The sequence below is a fragment of the Octopus sinensis genome, linkage group LG14 (genome assembly GCF_006345805.1).
Source record: "Octopus sinensis linkage group LG14, ASM634580v1, whole genome shotgun sequence".
Lineage (NCBI taxonomy): Eukaryota > Metazoa > Mollusca > Cephalopoda > Octopoda > Octopodidae > Octopus > Octopus sinensis.
The window spans coordinates 3,476,643-3,485,423 of NC_043010.1; the positions used below are offsets into that span (position 1 = coordinate 3,476,643).

At 37.7% G+C, this 8,781-nt stretch overlaps 1 long non-coding RNA gene across 1 annotated transcript in view; it reads right to left on the bottom strand.

Annotated features, from left to right (window-relative positions):
* Positions 1-2,572, bottom strand: part of LOC118766066 — a 21,787-nt gene extending 19,215 nt beyond the window's left edge. The window contains exon 1 of the long non-coding RNA XR_005001997.1: positions 2,464-2,572. This is a non-coding gene — a long non-coding RNA (uncharacterized LOC118766066). The remainder of the gene's footprint in view (positions 1-2,463) is intronic.
* Between the last annotated feature and the right edge of the window lie 6,209 nt (positions 2,573-8,781).

The window sequence follows — 8,781 nt, forward strand, 5'->3', positions numbered from 1 at the left end:
ACCCTACTGAGCCCCCAAGCAAACAGAAAAGTGCATATACAACAGACACAAAAGTGATGTCCCCATAAAAGCATTGCTCAGAGATGACTGGTCCCCTTTGCCACCAGCTAAGTTACTGGATGTGAAGAGGAAAGCTTGTAACAAAGGAAATGAAAAAAAGAAAAGACAATAAATTAAAGGCACAGGAGTGGCTGTGTGGTAAGTAGCTTGCTAACCAACCACATTGTTCTGGGTTCAGTCCCACTGCGTGGCACCTTGGGCAAGTGTCTTCTACTATAGCCTCGGGCCGACCAATGCCTTGTGAGTGGATTTGGTAGACGGAAACTGAAAGAAGCCTGTCGTATATATATATATATGTGTGTGTGTGTGTGTGTGTGTGTGTGTTTGTGTGTCTGTGTTTGTCCCTCTAGCATCGTCCCCGTCACTTAGCAGTTCGGCAAAAGAGACCGATAGAATAAGTACTGGGCTTACAAAAGAATAAGTCCCGGGGTCGAGTTGCTCGATTAAAGGCGGTGCTCCAGCATGGCTGCAGTCAAATGACTGAAACAAGTAAAAGAGTAAAGAGTAAAAAGAGTATACAACAGACACAAAAGTGATGTCCCCCATAAAAGCGTTGCTCAGAGATGACTGGTCCCCTTTGCCACCAGCTAAGTTACTGGATGTGAAGAGGAAAGCTTGTAACAAAGGAAATGAAGAAAAGAAAAGACAATAACTTAAACAAGCAAAATAACATCTTAACAACAACAGAGATCTTTGGTTTTCTATTTTGGTATTGTTCTTAATAACTCATCTCCACTGAACAGTTTGGATCAATAAAACTCTTATTTATACATCTCAATTAGCCTCTATCAGAAACCTATTTGCCCATTTCAATTTGAACCCATTCACCCACATAAGAAGTTCAGTAGAAGAGGAGATAATCCATTTCCTTTATTTTTCCTACATTTTTTTTTTAATAGATAATGATCTCATCAGTCATAAGTCACTGTCCTGTAACTATTTCAGCTGTGCTATCCACTCAGCTTTTATGAGACAAACTCTCTTGCTCTCCCTCTCTCTAACACACACACATTCTTCCACACACACATACATATATTCACACACATACACACACAAATACATGCATGAAACATATATACATCCATATATGGATAGATAGATAGATAGATAGATAGATAGATAGATAAAGATAGATATGGCCAGTTTATGGGGTTACCCTGGGTTTCACGGCCATAAAGTGCTTAGCTCTACAGTGTTTCTTCAGACCCTTTGTGGGTTTAGGGTCTGAACCGCTGCATTAAGAGGATGTAAACATACCAACACCAGTTGTCAAGTAGTGAAGACACCAAGACAGACAGACACACACACACACACACATAAAATGAGTTTCTTTCAATTTTCACCTACCAAATCCACTCACGAGGCTTTTGTTGGCCCGAGGCTATAGGAGAAAACACTTGCTCAAGGTTCCACACAGTGGGACTGAACACATAACCATATAGTTGGGAAGCAAGTTTCTTAATCATACAACCACAACAATGACTGTGTCGTTGACAGTAGCAATGAAGAAAATGATGAAAATTAAAAATAATATCATTCTATAAGAAACGTGTTTCCTTTTACATCTGTTTCAATAAATGCTATATTTGTTCACTGAGAGTGTAAGCACACTTTTAATAGAATGACTAAAATAACATACAGATTATCACCTCTTGTAAAGATGTCAAAACAATTCTAGCTGAGAAAGTGATAAGTGAATGTGATAAATCTAGCTAGGTGGCACCAGCTTTGAGAATTTTTCAAAATTCTCATGGTTGGCAACACTTAGAATTTCAGAACAGCTAAAATAATTGCAGACATAAGAACAAAATATATCAATAAAAATTCATTATATACTGGGTTTGTGTATATAAACATATATATACACACAAACATATATATTCATACATATACATATATATATATACACACACATATATATTCATACATATACATATATATACACACACAAACAGTTATATATGTATGTACAGAAAGTGAAGGCATGTGGTTTAGTGGTTAGGGTATTCAGCTTGCAATCATAAGGTCATGAGTTCAATTCCTGGTGATGCATTGTGTCCTTGAGCAAGACACTTTATTTCAAACTGCTCCAGTCCACTCAGCTGGCAAAAATGCAAAGTACCTGTATTTCAAAGGGCCAGTCTTGTCACATTCTGCATCATGCTGAATCTTCCCTAAGAACTACGTTAAGGGTACACATGTCTGTGGAGTACTCAGCCACTTGCATGTTAATTTCACAAGCAGGCTGTTCCATTGATGAAATCAACTGGAATCTTTGTCACCACAACTTGTAGAGTGCCAGTTGATATACAGAGAGAGGGGGGGGAGAAAGAGGGAGATAGATAGAAAGATATACATACACTCACAGATATACACCATCGTCATCATTGTTTTAAAGCAAACTTTTCCATGCTCACATGAGTTGGACAGAATCTGTTGAGGTTGATTTTCTACAACTAGATGTTCTTCCTGTCACCAACACTCAGCTGTTTCCAAGGTAATATTACCTCATGACAAGACATGTTCTCACAAAAAAAAAAAGGTTGAAAACAAGAGAACAAAGGCGCAGGAGTGGCTGTGTGGTAAGTAGCTTGCTAACCAGCCACATGGTTGCGGGTTCAGTCCCACTGCGTGGCACCTTGGGCAAGTGTCTTCTGCTATAGCCCCGGGCTGACCAATGCCTTGTGAGTGGATTTGGTAGACGGAAACTGAAAGAAGCCCGTCGTATATATATATATATATGTGTGTGTGTGTTTGTGTGTCTGTGTTTGTCCCCCTAGCATTGCTTAACAACCGATGCTGGTGTGTTTACGTCCCCGTCACTTAGTGGTTCGGCAAAAGAGACTGATAGAATAAGTACTGGGCTTACAAAGAATAAGTCCCGGGGTCGATTTGCTCGACTAAAGGCGGTGCTCCAGCATGGCCGCAGTCAAATGACTGAAACAAGTAAAAGAGAGTAAGAGTATGATGGTGACACTCACCTACAATTATCACCTGATGTCAAGGCAAGGAAACAGTAACACACACACACACACACACACACACACACACACACACACACACACAAATGCATGTATGTATAAAGGGAAAGAGAAAGATTGAGAGAGTGAACAATACAGATATCTATAAATCTACATTTCTGTGTTTCTAGTTATCTACTTACTGGACATACGAAAACAAAAGATTATCACATCATATCTTATGACAAATAACTTATGACCACATAATAGTCAAGAGGTGTATAGAACCAGTTTAATGTAGCATATTCCCTAACAGCCATGATATGTAGCCTGTCATCTCAACCAGAGACTACTTCATTCAATGATAGAGTCTCTATGTTGACAGAAAAAGAATTCCAGAGGGTTGTAGTGTTGGGGAGAAAGGACAGGGTAAAAACTGAGATTAGTGTGGTGTTTAGGAAGTGAGTAATATAGGGGTGATGCAAGGAGGAGAAAAAGATGAAGGAAGTAAACCTTTGAGGGATATAGTACACAACTAGTTCGTTCAAGAGCTTTAAGATATTGTAGGCAAGAGACCATTTAGGTACAAGACCAGCAATGTTTGGTGGTAGGGAATAGTTGTTTACATTGACTCCAGTACTTGTAGCTGTGTGGTTAAGAAGCTTGTTTCCCAGCTGTGTGGTTTGGGTTCAATCCCACTGCATGGTACCTTGGGCAAGTGTCTTCTACTATAGTCCCCACACCGAATAACGTTTTTGCAAGTGGTAGACATAAACTGAAAGAGACCTATCATATATACTTGTGTGTGTGTGTGTGTGTGCGTGTGTGTGTGTGTGCGCGTATGTGTGTGTGTGTGTGCCCGTGTGTGTGTGTGTGCACGTGCGTGTGTGTGTGTGTGTGCCCTTGTCTAGCCATCACATTATAGTTGTAAATGAGCATCACCATCATACAAGTGAGGTTGTTTGTTTCCAGTCTTCTATGATAAAATCTTTCTTGGAAACAGATGAGGGTTGGTGACACAAAGGACATCCATCATCATCATCATCATCGTTTAACGTCCACTCTCCATGCTAGCATGGGTTGGACAGTTCAACTGGGGATCTGGGTAAGCCAGAAGGCTGCACCAGGCTCCAGTCTGATCTGGCAGTGTTTCTACAGCTGGATGCTCTTCATAACGCCAAGTTGTAGAAAATCTGCCTCAACAGGTTTTATGATGATGGTGATAATGATAATGATGATGATGATGATGATGACGATGATGATGTCGATAATTAAGATGATGATGACTATGATGATGATGACAATGACGACAACTATGATGATGGCAACAACAATGCTCATGATAACGTTGCTGCTGCTGCTGCTGATGATGATGATGATGGTAATAACAACAATAACAATGATAATGATGACTACACCGATGATGATGATGATGATGATGATGAGAAAGATAAAGTACAAAATCAAATCAGGATTTGAACTCAGAATATAAAGAGACATTACTAAATATCAAAGAGCACTTTGTCTAATTCTCTGATTATTTTGCCACCCACCACCTTAATAATTTTCTTAGACATCAGTATCATCATCATCATTACTATATTTAATAAGATAGATTGGCAAAATTGATTGAACTTGTATTATTTAGTTACTGCTTTTTATGTTCTCAGTTCAAATCCTGCTGAGGTAAATCTTGCATTTCATCCTTCCGGCATCAATAAAATAAAGTACCAGTTAAGTACTGGAGTAAGTTTAATTGTCAATAAACTTTCCTACAAAATTTTAGGCATTGTGCCAATGTTAGAAATCAACGGAGAGTCAAAGAAAAGATTGAAATAGTTAAGAACTAAAAATTAGAAGTTAGAAAGATCTGGTCATTTTAAAATGTAGAAATATCTTTCTATAGATAACTGGCACTTTAGGAGTGTTTAGCTAAATATTCAAAGAGTTTAATAAATGACTAGAACCATAAGTGAGCTTGGAACAATTCCAAAAGACTGTTTTGCTTGGAACAGATAGAATATGAAGAAAAACACTTGATTATTAACCTTCAGACCTTAGGTCACTGGATGGGACTAGATTTCAAGGAAAAACAAACAAAGCAAACCATCAAAGCTTTGAAAGTAAAACCATAAATAATCAATCAAACTATAATAAAATCTTTGTAGAGAAAGATGTTTTATGGGCAAAACTATATTTAAGTAAACAGTAAAAGCTGCATCAATATTCTCCTCGATAGTGAGGCCATTCATGTTTGTGAGGATAATTTTCATTTGAATAAACATTAGCTTCACTTCATATACTGTTGTGTATGTTGATTAGAAATAGTGAAGTTTGTTACCTACTTTACACAGATCATAAAATAATTTATGAAAGAAAAGAACAGAGTCGTGTACATGCTGTTAATAGCTATAACAGGGGTTGGTGTTAAGTATGGGTTTTTTTTTTTTATATTCTAGTATAAATTTAGTGAGAGGTATAAAATTAGTGAGAGATAAACCAGTATATCATAGGTAAAATTCCATTGAGTTAATACTTGTTTCCAGTGATTCAATGATTGATTTGAGATGCATAGAATTATAGTTCTATAAAATGCTTATACTGTAGCATTGATGGAATATAAAGCAGCACATATACGTACTCTCTCTTTTTTTTTTCCAAATGTATTACTACTTATAGGCACATATGTGACTGAGTGGGCGAGCTTCAGACCTATGGCATGGCATTTTGAACATATGTGTTCTATTCTAACCCCCGGCCACCAACAAACACTTTATGAGTGAATTTGCTAGAACATGTATGTATGTATGTATGTATGTATGTATGTATGTATGTATGTATGTATGTATGGATGGATGGATGTAAGTATATATGTATGTACACACATACATGTGTGTGTGTATACACACACACACATCTATGTATATATATATAACCCATGCTAGCATGGAAAATGGACGCTAAACGATGATGACGATGATGATGATGATGTCTTTACACATACACACACACCATCCTTTGAGTTTTTTTTTTCCATCCAAGGACTTTTTAACCAAACACTCTACACACTATTATTTATATTAGGTTGTCCCAAAAGTTCGTAAACACTTGCGAAAATTGAATTTTTACTCGCCAAGTACTAACAAAAACAACAAAAATTATTCCTCAAAATAAAGACCATTATTTTCCAAGACTTTCTACGAACTTTTGGGACAACCTTATATCTTCATCTACTTTGAATTTACTTCATATGTCTTATAATTTGCTTGGGATTTTCAATCGTAAGAATCTTGTTAAATAGCAAGTAGCAGACAATAAAATTAGTTCTTGTACATTACAGATTCTTTATTACATCAACCACAGGATAATGTAAGTCAAAGTTGACTTCAGTGGAAATCAAGCTGAGACCATAAAAGTGCAGGAATTAAGTACCAGAAAAAATTTTGTTCAGCTTTTGCAGTTCTGCTGACACAATAACTCTTACCAGTTATTAATACTCTTACTGATATTCCATTACTACAGCACCATTCAAACAGTACTGTACCAAGAGGAAAATAATGGGGGTGACACTTATACAGCAGTAATTTTAGGCTCACTGTATAAGTTAGTATAGGGGCTAAGTGAGTGAGGAGCACAAGCTCAAGGGTTGCCCCAAGTGTCACACACTCTGGCTAAGTTATTGCATTCAGACACACCTTGGTTGCTGAACTAATGAGGTATCCCTTATGTGGTCACCTGATAGGCCAGAAATCACAGCCAAATGTTTTAAAAATAAGATACCTGGGATGATATATATTTCTTTACTACCCACAAGGGGCCAAACACAGAGAGGACAAACAAGGACAGACAAAGGGATTAAGTCGATTACATCGACCCCAGTGCGTAACTGGTACTTAATTTATCGACCCCGAACGGATGAAAGGCAAAGTCGACCTCGGTAGAATTTGAACTCAGAACGTAGCGGCAGACGAAATACCGCTAGGCATTTCGCCCAGCACACTAACGATTCTGCCAGCTCGCCACCTTAAATGATATAGTTCTGGGTACACTGTTACAGTTAGAACTATGTTGATCATTTCAGGCCTGCCCAATCGGGGCTAACCTATGGTTAAACAAAAGCACCATCAACAACAGCAATATCAGAAAAAAAATACTTGGTAACATTTCTTCTGGGTTTACATTCTGAGTGCAAATTCCATTGAGAGTGACTTTGCTTTTCCTCCTTTACTAGTTGAATATTGGAGGCGATGTTATTGACTAACACCCGCAACCTAAAAAGAAAAATACCCAGGGTCTGTGCATATAGTAGAGAGAATTGTTACTATTATTATATAAAAACTCACAGCTTATTTTGCTGGGTATGATGGCAAGTGTCAGCTGTCCACAGCCAGCAGACTAAGGTGACACTTGTTTGCTGGTCATGCTTCAAGAACCCTGCAAAGAATTCTTGCAGTTCCAAGCAATGGTGACTTTTGTAGGGGTTCTACCTTCACACTTGCACCAATTCTTTTCAGCTGTGTAGGTAGTTGAGTGCTGATACCTTCAAATGCACCAATTACTATTGGTATCACGTCTACTCTATTCATTGACCACAACCTTCATATTCCCCACTTCAAATCGTTATAGTTGCTTTTTTTTTTTCTTTCACATTGATCCTGTTGTCACTAGGGCATGCTATGTCAATTAACATACATTTTCTTCGTTTTTTTATTCACCACAACAATGTTCGGTTTCCGATGTTTGGTCAGGTGATCGCACTGGATCATTGCATCCCACAGGATTTTGTAATTCTCATTTTCAGTGACTCCTTCTGGAGTTTGTTCTTTGTTGGCCGTGATTTCCACAGAGCTCTCAAGCATCTTTTGTATTTGCATTTTGCCAATTTCAAGCATTCACTAACGATGTGCCTTTCATCCTTTTGCAGTCGATAAAATGAGCACCAGCTGAGCATAGGGGTAGATGTAATAGATTCATCTCCTCTCCTGAAATTGCTTGCCTTGAGCCAAAATTTTAAACCAATATCTTAATTAACAGAGGGTTGTGAATTGGCAGACTCATAAGTGTCTGAGATGAAACTCCTTGCAGTATGTATTTAGTTATAGCTTTTCAAATTCTGAGTTCCAATCATACCAAGATCAACTTTACCATTCATTCTTTTGAAATCAATAAAATAAAGTACCAGTCAAGAACTAGGATTGATTTAATCAACTATGTCTTCCTCCTCCAAAAACTGTATAACCTTATGCTATATTAAAAATCAATATTACAATTGACCTCACAGCACATACCATAATGACTATCTCACAACTGTTCCGTTGCAACTGAGAAGCTTTATTATCAAGTGAGGAGTCATAGCATAGCATAAGCACTCAGGCACCAAACCTAGCCAGATATATTCTCTCTGAACTATCATGACTTTCTGTCTTTCAGAATTGATTCTCGTCTCACAAACAAAATTCCAAGATTTCTCAAACTCTTCGTTTCTTGAGTTATTTGAGAAATAATAAAAAAAATAGTTTTGATATGGATTTGAAATGATTTGGGTTTCAAATTTTGGCACAAGGCCAGCAGTTTCAGGGAAGTGGGGAAATCAATCACATCGATCCCAGTGTTCAACTGGTGCTTATTTTTTCGACCCTGGAAGGTTGAAAGGCAAAGTTGACTTAGGTGGAATTTGAACTCACAATATAAAGATGGACGAAATGCTGCTAATCATGTTTTCCCAGGATGCTAATGATTCTACAAGCTCTTACCTTTGGAC